Source organism: Saccopteryx bilineata, chromosome 2 (assembly GCF_036850765.1).
Source record: "Saccopteryx bilineata isolate mSacBil1 chromosome 2, mSacBil1_pri_phased_curated, whole genome shotgun sequence".
Classification (NCBI taxonomy): domain Eukaryota; kingdom Metazoa; phylum Chordata; class Mammalia; order Chiroptera; family Emballonuridae; genus Saccopteryx; species Saccopteryx bilineata.
In genome coordinates this window covers 26,292,809-26,307,954 of record NC_089491.1, presented here as the reverse complement: position 1 = coordinate 26,307,954, position 15,146 = coordinate 26,292,809, and positions in this window count along the sequence as shown.

Genomic DNA, 15,146 nt, shown 5'->3' with positions numbered 1-15,146 from the left:
GCGGTGAAGGCCGCAGCAACAGGGTCCCCATGGTGGTGGAGGGGGGTAGGGGGGTGGTGAGAGAGGAGGTCAGCCACTCCAGGGACAGCGACAGCCTGGTTGTAGTCAGGGCTCAGGTGTCCCAGATTGTTTCATCTCGGATGTGGGCTACCGCAAACACTTTCGGCCCCTTGCCCAACTCCTCCCGGCGCCTCATGAAAGTAGTGTGAGCTATTGTACCTTGCTGGTGGGCCACAGCCAATGGGTTCAGTGAATAAGATTATTCTCTCGAATATCTTAATATTATCAGATGAAGTCTTTTTCTTTGTCCATCTCCACATGGACCAGTTGGGAGGAGGTCTGAGGCCACACAAAGGCCCTCCCGCCTTAAAGAAGTAGCCTCCAAGAGCAATGTGACGGAAGAGTACAGGAAAAATCGCCAGAGTTTTCAGCCAATCCCAGGGACTGAGAGACATGCTAAGATCATCAATGAATGGCAGCTACACTAGTGTCACTTCACACATGACTTTGTTAGCCATTTTCAAGGAGAGGCTCCAAAGGTAGCACGAGTTCCACGGAAACATAGGAAGCTCACATACAGCAACAGCAGTATCTTCCGTGGGCCGGGCCTTTATCTTTGTATGACCTCATTTGAACCTCACAACATCCCTGAGAGGCAACCACTGTCTCCACAAGTCACAAAGGAGGTGGATGATATGTCCAATATCACTGTTCGGTAAATGCCAGGGCTTTTACCAAACTGATCAGAAGAACTGATGCCCGGTGCTTCTTTTTAACATGTTTAAATGTATTTTCTATTTTAAAATGATACTCACCATACACATGCCCAGTACTCTGACTCTTGTTTAAGTGCTCTTCCCAGCGCCCCACTCTTCAGGACATGATCTCAAGGATGCTGACTGTCTTTCTGATAGCTACATCCAGGTGTGTTAATTAGAAAAAAAATCAGTCCTATTGATTCATAGTCACTCTTTATAGGAATGTGCCAATGCCAGCCTAGAGCCTGGAAACGCACGGGCCAAGTTACCCATCATCAAATCAAACAGGGCCTCATTATGTCTCTCCAAAGAAAAAGAGAATTTGATTATATGGCTGCCTATTTATTCCTCAAACCCCATTTGGAGAGTTGTCTTTGAAACTGGTGCAGAGTATTTTTAGAAAAACCCCAAATTGCTGTCGTTTCGGTTCGAGGTTGACAACAGGACACAGATGGGCAGCATGGCAGGTTTGGGTGGTCAGCTTTTCCCTGGTGGCCTGCAGGCCCGGTGGCTCATTCTGTGGCCCGCTATGAGGATGGTGACTCATGATGTCATTGCTTTTTTTTCAACCGCCAGAACCACAGGGACACGTGAGTTCAGCACAGAAAAGACTGTCTGACCATCAGAGAGAATTCTTCTCCAGAAAACTGCAGAGAAGTCGCTGATTTACGTAAAATTAGAGGCAGCCAGAGAATCCCAGAGAATAGGGTCAGCATATTCCCCAGGGGTGCAGAGTACTCAACTGTTCGTGTCATATCAAATCAGATCTGTGATTGGAACAAGAGGAGACCAGGGGAAGCAACTCATATCATTCATTCATTCATTCATTCATTCACTTTTCCTATACTTCCAGAGCACTTGCTTGTGCTGGCTTCTGTAAATATTGAAACTGCAATGAATAATACAGATGATCAATTTGTAGTTGCTGTCCTGAGTGCCTGGCACATAGTGGGTACTCAATAAATATTTACTAAATGAGAAAATGTTCTTTATGAAGTACTGGAGTGTTTCAGAGAACACTACTGAAAGAAAAGACCATTTGGTTTAGGTTTTGAAGGATGAATAGGAGTTTGACAAGCATCTAAGAAGGGAAAATAAATCCAGATAAAGGGAACTATATGTACATAGACATGGAAGTGAAAAAGAGGATGGTATGTCTGGTCTGAGTGCCCACCAGCATCACAGTGATACAGGATTGTGTGTGCATGGCGGTGGCAAGGTATGCAGGAGCTGAAGGTGGAGAAACCAGCAGGACATCCCTGCTAAGCTAAACACCCTGGACTCACCATGTAGGGAAAGGGACAGGGAGGCATTCTGACGAACATGTGTTGAGGAATATAGCTTCAGAGGAAACGTGCGTGACTCAGCACAATCTATTATCATTCCCAGAAGCCATGCTCAGCCCTCTCCTTGTGCTAGTGGGTGGGCACGGTGTCTCTGGGCAGGAAGACCACCCGCCTGGTGTCATCGCACACACATGGTGACTGACTTCCATGGTGATTTTTATAAGCCTCGTGACATAAGGAAAGCTTATTCAGAAATCTGGAAGGCACGATTCTCCCATGCTTTTACTCATACTTTTCTTTTTTTCCATTTGGTTCACATTCCTTTATTATTATAGTCACACAATTGCTTCTTTCTGCCTCTTCTTTAGTTCCACTGCAGAAAAACTGTAACCTTGAACATCTCTGTCACTGATTGGAAGATAATTCTGCCCATACTTCAAAGCCCAGTCAAATACCACCATGCGTTTTGTTCACCATATACGTAATGAGCCCTAACCTGACCCCTCCTGACCCAAGCCCTGTAGCAGACATGGGCTTTTTTCATCTGATCCTCACATTGGTCTTTCCTACCAGCCACTCTATACCTACCCCTCTCCAGACTTGTACTGGGATTAATCTCCTTACCAAACCTCCTGGATACCATCTCCACCCCACAGTCATCTTTGCACGCTATGCATTGACTCAAACATTGAGTAAAGGTAGCAAAAACCTAAGAGGGGAAAAAAAACCCCAGAAAGAATAGAATAATGAGTGCAAAGACTAGCAACCACTTACTCTGTGCTAACTCTGAGCCAGCTGCTGTTCTAAGGCTGTTCATGTTGATTAACTCACAATGGGATAGACTGCAGCACAGAGGGGCCAAGCAGGAAGGAGAGGCTTCAGGAAACAGGCGCCAGCTCTCAGCACTTCCTTCCACTGTCACATAGCCTACCCAAGTCTCTGCCCAGTAATGGTCACCCGCTGTCTTCCATCCACCAGGATCTTGTCTCCAGGGCTTCGACTGTCATTCTCATTCTTCTTCCCTAACAGAATTGGAAGAAGGGGAAATCTAATCTGTTCAAGAGGGCTTAGTCTGTTGGGAGTGTATCTGATACTCCTCATAGCTACTGTATGAGAAGCCTTAAGCAAGCCCCGTTGCCTTAAAATATGTCTTGGAAGCAAGCAGAAGCCACGGAAGGTGTTGGGAGAGGGACTAACATCATTCAGGTGGTGTTTTAGGATCTGGGGCAGCGGGTTTTGGTTTTCCCTGAGCTTCTGGCTTCACATGTTGGCAGAACATTCTACAGAAGAGCTCGGAACTGTAGGAAAACAACGGCAGCTGCGCAGGAGAATAGCATTGTTTGTAGAGTCATGGAGTTGGCATCACACCTGTTCCTCAGTGAGAGTCGGAAAGACCACGAACACCTCAAACCAAAACCAGCCTGCTCCATCCCCTCCCACCCCACAGGCTTTCACCAGGTTGGTAGGCAATCGGAGAGCATCAGCAGCTTGCCAGCTTACAGAGCGCTTGACACGGCATCGCAGCAACTTCCCTCGTGCCCTCTCCAGCCCACCCTGAACGGTCTTGTCCTTGTAGCCATGCTGTGGGCTTAAGTGCCACCGGTTGAACTGCCCCAACCAATGGCCTCTTTCATCTTCAGAACCTACTGACCACCCTTTCCTTTGCTCCCAGTCCGACTGCCCCTCCTCCTCTGGCCACTCCCGCCTCCTTCTTTCAGGCATTCTGTCATCCTGTGATTACCTAGCACCCAGTATGTTCTGAGCGCTCTGCTAAAGGATGGGGATCCAACTGGGAAAGTGGTCTCCAGAGCTTCTGCCTTCATGGAGCTCAAGAAGAAGAGAAAACAGACAAACAGACTAGGATGGGAAGAGCTAGGAGGTTTAGAGACAGAGTCAGTATACCATGTCAACTCCCTGAAACAAAAGAACCACAGAAATCACAAAGTTCAGATAAAAACTCATCAGATACCATGAGTGTGGCTGCAAATTTCATAGTCATTGGACTTAAAGAAGGGTGAAGCCAGAACTTCAGTGAAATTTAATTAAAATCATGACAATTTTTTTTAATGTGAACTTGGCCAATTACAGATAAAAAAACTGGCCAACCAAGGTTTCCTCCTCCCCTCTCTTTTTTTTCTTCCTCTGTAAGCATCATCTGAGTTGGGGTGAAGATGGAAAAGTGGGGTGGCTGCCCAGCCCTGCTGTGGAGCCAGGTCTGAGGCACATCTCTGTCCCTCTCATGCTGCTCCAAGCCTCCACTCTCTGCCAGGTGCTAGATCCACTCTGCTCACACCTGAGCCTTCTCGTCACTCTGTCCCCTACAGCCTCAGACTCGATGTTCCTGTATTCTCTGCATCCAGAGAATGTAAAACATAGTTAACATTCTAACAAGTCTCATCCTTTATATGCAGAGCAAATTATCTTCCCAGAGCCTAAACGTCTCCTCTCTGTTTACGTCCAAGAATAATAGTAACCTTATCAAACTGGGTTGTTTTTTTTTACAACAAAACAGCAATATGTCCCAAAGATGAACTCAGCTAAAATATATTTATATAAATAGGTACAGTTCTTTAAATTTTTTTTTTCTTTTATCCACTGCTACATGTGAACAAGTTAAGTGCCACATATATTCTCTTCCCCCGGACCATGCTGCCTTCCAAGCACAAAGTCCACTTTCCTACAGAGAGAGCTTAGTTTTGTTTGTTCAGTTGCTCTAGGTTCCAAAGTGATAAAAAAAAATTCATGAATTACGGGAGTAAATTTGCCTACAGATCCTTAACAACAGTTATGAAAACCCTTCATCCCACACAGACTATTTTGCATCTTTCCAGAGGTCCATGTTTTACCAGTTGTTCCATTATCATAATAAATTCAAAATATAAATATCAAGGACTTGGGGGCCACATGTCCTGCTGGATTACCCAGGCCTCTGCTCCTCCTTCAGCATAAATAATGGAAATTATCTCTCTCTTTACTATTTTAAGAGAGCATGTTTCCAGGGGCCTATTCCCTTAAATAGCTAAAGATCAGTTAACAATATATATAAAGGAGAACTCAAGATCTGTCGATGGCTAGTCCTATGGTTAATTTAAAAACAGAAGTACTGTTCTTTTCGAGGTATATCCACTCACAACCACCCTCAGGCTTCGGAATATAGTCACTGATTACATTTTCAGAGAGGTGCTCTACCTCCAATCTCACTAGCTCTACAGGTATTCAGGATGAACAAGTGATGCTGAGAATGGTAAATCAAGGTGGAAAGCTGCTTGTAAAACAACTCTGGGCTGGAAATGATTCTAAAGCCAAGGTCAAAGTAGGTGGGATGTTGCACAAGGCAGTCTAACAGAGCTTGGCCAGGCTGTCAAAGATTTGACCAAGAAATCAAAAGCTTTGGGGGCATCAAGACAAGGACAGAACAGCAGAGAGTGGAGTGAAATCACAGACATTAATGGTGTGAATCACTGATGAGGACGGTGCCAGGGTAAAGGCCCCTTGTTGATCTCCAGGGCGCACGGGTCAGACGCTGGTACCCCTAAATACATTCAACTTGGGTGCCCAGCTTCTAGGGGCTGTGCTAATACTATATGGCCTCTCCTAAAGGCATATATTAAAAGGCCAGTCCAGCTCTCTGGTGAAGAAACAGGGAAATCCACCCAAAGTGCATTGAGTATAAAGCCAGTTTCATTTTTAGGGCCATGTGGTCCCCATCACTCCTCGTCCCTCTTTCCAGGCCTGTGCCGAACTATAAATTTTTTTTTTTTTTTTTTTAGCGAAAGATTCCAGATAAACACAGGCTCCTTGTTATTGGTGTAAGTTCAGAGTTCCTTTAAAGAATGATGAACAAATTATTTTCTTGTTCAGGCACACAAAACTCAGCGGTTATCCTCACATTTCAGGATTGCAAACTAGGAGGTATGCAGGCAGTCAAACTAGGCTTTGATGTAGGCCTTCCAAACAGTAAAAGTTTATACTCCACCTTCCCAGAGCTAACCCTGGTATTCCGGATGGGAAGCAGAACGTCCCTGAAACTGCTCCTTCAGCCACAGGCCCCCAAACATTTGGTTGTGTCTAAAACTCATTTGTCCGTTATCATTTAAAGAGAGGCAAGAGGGTGGGGGAGGGGATTGTGTAACTGTTTCACATTCATAATCTTATCCGTTTCTTTCAAAAACAAGAATGGTAGCATTAAATAGTTATAAACCCATTTTGCATATGATTCTTCCAAGATCACACAGCTGGTGTTAAGGATTTAAAATTTAAACCCAGATCCCCAAACCAAACATCTTCCATGCATTATGTCCAAAGAGCCCTGCCAAAAGAAAAGGGGTGGGGGGAGGCTGGGGAACATGACTTATTTGCCAAAGTCCTGGGATATCAGGATTTCACAGATTTTCAAAGATGGTGCTAGAATCTTCAGTAGAATACTTGGTTCTTTTGAAGTAAAGCCAGGGTAATAGAAAACACTAAACTTGCTTTGTTAGAACCCCCTTTTTGGCTCTTCCAGAGTCCAGCTTTTTCGAATAGAATGACACGTTGAAAGCATTTTTGCTTTGCTGAGCCTGAACGGGCCCAATGTGGCAGCAGCCCAGAGCATGCTGGGAAGAGGCCGAGTTCCAGGGTATGCCAGTGACCCAGCCTCGCCTCTACCCTGACCAGGACCTGCTGCTGCTGAGGCTACAGATGAGTAAGTCACCCTCCAAACCAAACAGTAATTAAGAGAGGATGCATTTTTAGACTGCGGAGGTCTGGTGCTCTGCGGCAGCTCTGCAAGCTGTCAGGGCTCTGCCAAGGGAGAAGGGGAGGGACTCCCGCTTATTGGCTGAGTGGCTGTGACAGAATGGGCACTGTGCTAAGTGATCTGCATACTTGGGGACACGCCATCTCAACAGCATCCCTGCAAGATAGGACTTTGTAGCCTTGTTTTTGTTTTTTGGGGTTTTTTTTTTTTTTTTTAGAAGGATGATAAGAAGTCAGAGAGAATTGACTTCCTCACTTTCAAGTCACCCAGGCTGTGTGTCCCACAGTTTCCGGAACTTAACTCCAGAACTGCCTGCCTGCTAAGTCTATTTTAATTTTATTATGTCAATTTTTTGGCAGCCACATTGTAATGCCCTTGCGATTTTCCCTGCGCTCTAGGCTGGAGTTGCTCAAGAAAAGAGGTGGAAAGGCGGGGAGCCAGGCATTCCATCTTACTGCCCCGTTCAGGTTCGGTCTTCCGGATTGAACGTGTGTCCCTTCCCCTTCTGGACCACGGGCCTCCCTTAAAACCGAGGCTGTGGACAGGGCTGTCTGTGTACCCTTCCTGATCCACTGTAAACTACAGATACTGAAAATAAATACAGGTTTAGAGACATCTGACACAGTAATATTTTGCAGTGAATCAAATAAGCTATTTGTGCTGATGTCATCTATGTCTTATTTTATTTTATACTTCCAGTAATTCATCTTTAATGGTGTTCTACAGTAATAGCAGTATGTCGTGGAATGGCAATTAGAGAAAGAAAACTGGCTTTTCCGCTCAAGTTTGGGAAGCACTATCTCAAAGTTTGAAAGATCTTTGAAAGCAGGGACTATCTCTTAGCACCCACGAAAGAGTCATGGATAACTATGGAGTCGCCCACTGCAAGGATGGCTTCCTGCTGAAAATCATTTCTTACCTATAGCGCTTGCCACCTCGAGCATTTCTAATCTGAGGGAAAGCAAACCAGCAAGGCAATGAAACACGTGGCCGCTGGAAGAAGAGGACATTAAATTTGAATCTTGGGTCTACAGCTTGGCTGCTGTGAGATCCTGAGTAAGTTAGTTTTGCTATGACTTAACCTCCTCCTTTACATATATATAAAGAGAAACATACATTAGGGAAATGCAAATCAAAACTACAGTGAGAGGCCAATTTACAGCCATTAGGATAAAAAAAAAGGAAAATAGTAAGGGTTGGTCAGGGTGTGGAGAAATGAGAAACGTTCATTGCTGGTGGAAACATCAAATGCACAGCCATTGTGGAAAACTGGAGGTTCCTTAAAAAGTTAAACATAGAATTACCATGTAATTCAGCATCCTACTCCCAGGTTTATGCCTACAGGAATTGAAAACAGGGACTCTCACAGATCTTTGCACACCCACATTTATAGCAGCACTATTCACAATATACAAAAGATGGGGGGGAAACACCCTAATGTCCACTGACAGGTGGACGCATACACAAAATGTGGTATGCGCATACAATGGAATGCCATTCACCCTTGTTAAAGGATCAAGTGAGGTCTATTCAAAATGTTAAGAGTTTACTTGAGCAAAAACGAACTCAAATTGGACGCCGCCAACCCAGAAATGATTAGGAGCACTCCACCACAGCAGCGAGGGGACTTTTATAGAGAGGGTGCAGAAGCCAAGCAAGGACATGATTTGATTGGATAAAACCTAAGCGATTCAGGGGTCGTCAAACTTTTTATAAAAACCGCCCACTTTTGCAGTGCTGGTAGACCTGGTCCCTACCGCCCACTAGTGGGCGTTCCAGCTCTCATGATGGGCCAATCGCGGCGCTGTTTGGTTGCACGGTAGGGACCAGGTTAACCAGCACTGCAAAAGTGGGCGGTTTTTATAAAAAGTTTGACAGACCCCTGGCCGATGTTTGTGAATGGCTGTCCTTGGATTTTAATTTCTTTAACTCTGACACATTTGCAGTCTTAAATGTTGGCTTGCTTACCTAGGTCACCCAGTCAATTTGACCTACCTCAGTCCAAGGACCTCCTTGTTTAATTAATTTAACACCCTTAAAAAGGAGGAAAATTCTGATGCATGTTGCCAAATGAATAAACTTTGAAACCATTATGTTATGTGAAATAAGCCAGACACAAAAGGACAAGTACAGTGTGATCTCACTAATACGAGGCACCCAGAACAGCAAATTCACAGAGACAGAAAGTGAAATTGAGGTACCCAGGCCTGGGAGGAGGGGAGAAGGAGGAGTGATTGTGTCTGGGATGATGAAAAAGTTCTGGAAAGGGACAGTGATGATGGTTGAACAGTTGTGAATGTCCTTAACGCCAGTAAATACTATACTTAAAAATAGAATGGTAAAAGTTGTGCTGTGTGTGATTTGCCACAACAAAAAGAGAAAAAGACAGCCCTTTCGCTCATATCCCGCTGATTCCTAGCTACTGTCAGCGTCCAGGGAGTACGGAGCAGAGACTGGAAGGGAACGTGCCAAAGCACTCAGTGAGGGGCTTTGCAGTTTTCTGTATTTTCCAAATGTGCTTTAGTAAGCGCATATGCCTTTCATGATTTGGGAAATAAAGAATATGAAAAAAAATTTTTTTTATTTTTGTTTGAAAGCAGGATTTAAAAACCAATGTCCTCCTCCAGCAGAACTGAGAGAGCTTTGTCTTTGCTTTAGGACCGGGCCATGGAGGGGCTATTTTTAGAGGCACCACCACAACCCGCTTAAAGCCAGCCACATGTTATGTGTGTTCAATGTCTTAGGCCATTTTTCAGATGTTTAGATGATTGGTGAAACCCCAACGGCGCTTGTCTGGAAGATGCTGGCTCTTAATTTCTAAGGTAAATGTAAGGCACATGTATTACTGTCTCTTTTCAGTCATCTGCCTTTGAAGTGGGCTTGCCACTGAGCTCCACTTCAAGGTTTCCTGCGACGCTGCCTTGGTCTCCCGCGACGACTGCGGTCGGGGGCCGAATTGCAGGCAGCATTTGGAGGGTGCGAGTGGATGTACTCATTCAGCAAAGCTTACTGGAGCAGCTACTGGGTCCCAGGCGTGAGGGGGGCAGGGAGCGTTTGGTGAGGCTTCTGCAGATGAGGAGCTTGCAGTCGACAGGGAGAGATCGATGAGTCAGCAGATGAATAAATGGAATGTGACAGGCTTCATTCCGGAGCTAACCAAGGGTAGCGAGAGCACAGCGAGAGGCTGGACAACTCAGGACACTTCCTGTGGCCGCTCCATCTAACATGGAAATACCCAGTGGCCCTGCCCCACCCTACTCTCCCACCCCCATCTGTCCCTCTATGTCACATCTCCTGTAGAATTACCGTCATCTCGTTAAAAGCTCACACCATCGCATTCATTTACTTGTGACTTCCATGGAAATGAAAGCTCCAGGAGTGGGGACACTTTGTCACTCTCAGTCATCAGTGTGTGTCCAGCATCTACAATACTGCTCAGCTCTGGATGGCGGCGGCATTTCCACCATTTCTACCAAGGAGCTGTATAGGGACAGTGACCTGTGTGGAACAGGAGTAGGACTGAAGTTGTGTTTTCAAGCAAGCCTTGTGTTGCTTATTCTGGTGACCACATGCTTATTTGACACGGCTTTGGTGGGGAGACGGCGAACAGGGAAAAGCAGTTCAAGACCCTTCCCTCCAAGCCGCCTCCTTGTGACACCATAGTTCCACAGCCTCTTAGAATTCCAGAGGGCCCATAGTCATTGATTGTAAACTTCTACTGTAACTTAAACAAAGCAGTGACAGATGAGATGACAAAAATTATGCATGTAGTCAATGTCGGCATGCAACAAATGACTGTTTTCTAAACACAATACAATGTCATTCTGTGAGTCACAGAATTATTCAGGCATTTTTTAAATTGAATTATAGTGTACCTTGGACAGTGTGTTCTGATAATGGGACAAAAATTTTAAATAGTGTGATAAGTGACTGGTCTTGATCCTGTAGGGCAGTGGTCCCCAACCTTGGGCCGTGGACTGGACTGGTCTGTGGGCCATTTGGTACGGGTCCACAGAGAAAGAATAAATAACATACATTATTTCCGTTTTATTTATATGTAAGTCTGACTGATGTTTTATTTTTAAAAAATGACCAGATTCCCTCTGTTACATCCATCTAAGACTCACTCTTGACACTTGTCTCGGTCACATGATACATTTATCCGTCCCACCCTAAAGGCCGGTCCATGAAAATATTTTCTGACATTAAACCGGTTCGTGGCCCCAAAAAGGTTGGGGATCACTGCTGTAGGGAACAGCACTTGGAGGAAGTACCTGAGCCTCCATCTACTCAGCCAGAGCCCATGCCAAGCAGTCCTCGGTCCTGCTGCCCCTTCACCAAGCTCTGCACGGGCCCGTCCTGGCACATGTAACTGCTCCCCAAGTGCCTTATAAACACATGCCACATGAATACATGGATGAAGAAGCGAATGAATTAAGTCAGGAAAGGAGGGTCCCGGGGTTGAATCAACAAAGATGAGCAGCATCCCCACAAGCATGGCAGCAGGAAGATAAACAGCCTCTGAGGTTGAGGGGACAGGTGTGCAAAGGTATGACAGTGACAAAGAAAACCATGTGTTCTGGGAAGCGCAAACAAGACAGAGCCACAAGTACAGGGGCGAGCGTAAGCGCCAGTGTGAGAGCTGGCAAGGGGCCAGGTCCACAGGGTCTCGGGAGAGCTTAGAGCTGATGGGGAGGCACTGGAGGTCTTTAAGGAAGACAGCAAATGTGGTTCCGCTTGCTTTTTGGAGGGATCCTTTTGGCCCCAGTGCAGAGCAGGAGCCAGTCAACTATGGACTGTGGGACAACTCCGGCCTCCACCTGTCTAAATAAGTAAGGTTCTGTGGGAACACAGCCATGTTCATTCATCTGTGTATTGTTTCTGATGCCTTCACACTGCAACAGAGCATTGAGTAACTGTGATGAAACCACTGGGCCCACAGAGACCAGAGAATTCACCACCTAGCCTTTTATAGATAAAAGAAGAAGAAAAAAATTCTGACCCTTGGTCTAGAAGGAGAGGGAGAAAGTGAGTCCAGAAGCAGGGAGAGCAGTTAGGAGCCAGGAGCATGAGGACGGAGAGGAGGGACAGACTCAAAGGTGTTCGGGGAACAGAACTGTGGGACTCAGTGTTTGGTGGGGGACAAAGGAAGCATGCTCAGAACGGCTCCCCGTTTCTCTCTGGGTGACCAGGTAGGTGTTGCATCATTTACTGAGAAAGGAGAACAGCTCTGGGGACAAGGAAAGACAACGCTGACTTTGTTTTCCAACATGTTGAGTTTGAGGCTCCCCTGGGACATCTGGGGGAAATGTCCTCTGGGCAGTAGGGTAACTGACCATGGGGACATACATCTAGGCTCAGCATGCTGCAGGGGGTGGTTAGAGCAGCGCGGGAGAGTATGGAGCTGGGGAAGAGCCCTGGGCGAGGCCGGAGCTCTGGGAAGCCCTCAGGGCTCAGCCTGGGGAGGCAGAGGGGTGTGGAGCCCAGGGACTGGGGGCAGGCTGCCTGCGGCCAGGAAGCCCAGGGCCCGGCTTCTCCTTCCCTCTCCCACCAGCAGACTGGGGCTGGGGCCCGGGGGGATCCCCCCTCTGCCTCCCAGCTCTGTTCCCCCCTCCTTAGAGACAGATATGAGTCAAATCATTCTCTATTTGTCACCCTAGGTATTGCTCGCAGGTCGTGTCAAAGTGACGCCAGGCACCGGATGAGAAGCAGACTGTTCCATGGCGTGCTCGGAAGCACGCAGTGGTAGGCCAGCTTTCTCTCTTCGCCTCCAGGCAAAATAATATTGGTGGGCGTATGTTCCATCGATGTCCAGTTAGGGAACTGTTTATACATTTTCTTCCAGAGACATTTCAGTCTGGTCCCTGTTCCAAGCTCAAGACCTTATCTCTGAGCTTAGAAGGATTGCATGTATGACACATATTCATATAGAAATATGTATGTATACATGATATATATACAGTAAATGTGTATCATATATGATATGTTGCATACACAAACACAACACACATATAGATAGATAGATAGATAGATAGATAGATAGATAGATAGATAGATATAGATATAGATATATAGATATATATTTTTTGGTCCAAATGGCAAACTGATGTCCAAAAGGAGAAGGAGCTTGCAGGCTGGTCAACAAGTTTATAACAAAGGTGAAAACACCTCATGTCTTCTGACTCTAATCCTGGTGTCCCCTCCCTCCTAGCTTCCCCTCAATGTTCCCTAGGCCTTGGCCGTCTTGACGTGGATCTCAAGGCTCGTCGCTCTCCTTCCCACATCTTCCACTCGTGCCCTGCCTCACCTGGGAAGGAGTCACAGAGACGCACGGGCGTAACATTAGGGCTGCGAGGAGTAGAAAGCTCGTTCTCCGCACCTCTGAGTTTCCTTGAGCACGTGGGCCTCCTGCCCTGTCCTGACGCTCCCTTCAGGGGTGCAGTGAGGCCCCTGGTTGTGGGGACAGCTCGTGCTGCATGGCCTCCAATGGGTGTCTTCAAAAAGCCGAGCTGGGGGTGTGCTGGAGTTCTCCCGTCACTCCCCAGGGATTACGAGGCAGTGATTGCAGCTTAGTGGGTCAGCTCTGAAGACTCCAACTTTCTTATTGTTTAACTATTGCAAAGCCAGGCACAGTCGGCTCTCACACTAAACCACGCATTCCAATGAGGTGTTATCATATTGAAAGTCATTTCTGATACTCATCATGCTGACCCTTGCCTTTGCCTTTCGATCTGTTCCAACTGTAGAAATCAGGGATGTTATCAACTTTTCAGAACAGGGCAGCAGAGATTGTCTAAACTAATACAGCACACCTGTGTAAAGGGTGGCGAAGGGGCATGTTGCCTCAGATAGATCATCTTTGTGGTAATTTCAGGAGACTCACATGCTTTGCATCTCGGAGAAAAAGGAAGCCCAGAGCTGGAGACACTGTGTTTGGCTTGGGGACAGGGTCCATTGCGATCTGCCCCACCTATCCTGCCAAATTCACTTTTCCCTCCAACGTGGTTCCATCCTTGCAGCCTCTAGGCCTTTGCTCACATGCATCGTCCCATGTCCCCACCTGCAGCCTTGGTCTGAGCCTCTGAGGGACAGGCTTGGAGCCAGGGCTGAGGGAGACATAAATAAGAATGAGCAACCTCAAGTCATGAACCTGCAGGTCCTCCTATATGAGTTTCCCAGGGCTGCCGAAACAAAGTACAACCACCTGGGTGACTTAAACCAACAGAAATGTGTTCTCTCACAGCCGCGGAGGCCGGAAGGATCAAATCAAGGTGCCGGCAGGGCAGTGCTCTCTCTGAGAGGTGGAACTCTCCCGAGGCGTTGGCTTCCAGTGTGAGAGGCAATCCTTGCTGTCCTATGGCTTACCGGTGTGTCGCTTCTATCTCTGCCTCTGCTGTCACACGGTGCTCTGCTCTGTGTGTTTCTGTGCCTTCATATGGCATTCTGCTCTTCTTTTTTTTGGGGGGGGGTTGTTTTTTTTTGTTTTTTGTTTTTTTACAGAAATAGAGAGAGAGTCAGAGAGAGGGATAGAAGGGTCAGACAGACAGGAACGGAAAGATGAGAAGCATCAATCATTAGCCTTTCGTTGCGCATTGCGACACCTTAGTTGTTCATTGATTGCTCTCTCATATGTGCCCTGACCGCGGGCCTTCAGCAGACTGAGTAACCCCTTGCTTGAGCCAGCGACCTTGGGTCCAAGCTGATGAGCTTTTGCTCAAACCAGATGAGCCCACACTCAAGCTGGGGACCTCGGGGTCTCGAACCTGGGTCCCTCCGCATCCCAGTCCAATGCTCTATCCACTGCACCGCCGCCTGGTCAGGCGCATTCTTCTCTTCTTATAAGGACATCAGTCATATTAGATTGAGGGCCACCCCTGCTGACCTTAACTTGAGTACAACTTCCGAGACCCTACTTCCACGTTAGGCCCCATTCACAGGCACATGGGGCTCGCATCTCTTTTTGGAGGATACAGTTGAACCCATCCCAGTTCCCATTTATTTGTCAAGGTCAGTCTAATATCCTTGGGGAATGTTCCCTGATGCCCCAACCAGGTGGAACCCTTTCCTCCTCTGCCCTCCCAGGAATCAGTCTCCATATTCTGGCACTTGTCTTATACTGCTTCACAGGTGTGTTAATTTGGAGAAAAAGACCAAAAAAAAAAAAAAAAAGGGTTGTATGGGAAAAAAGAAAATGTTAACTTGAGCCCAAGAGACGACGACGCTTGTGTGACCTCCCCCAGACTGCAGACTCTCTGCGTGTGTTCTGCGACCTGACCTAGACTCTGCATAATGATCTGGCCGGAGGAAGCTTCTCACCGAGTCCAGGATGGAATGGAGGCGCTGACACCAACTCTCCGCTGCGGG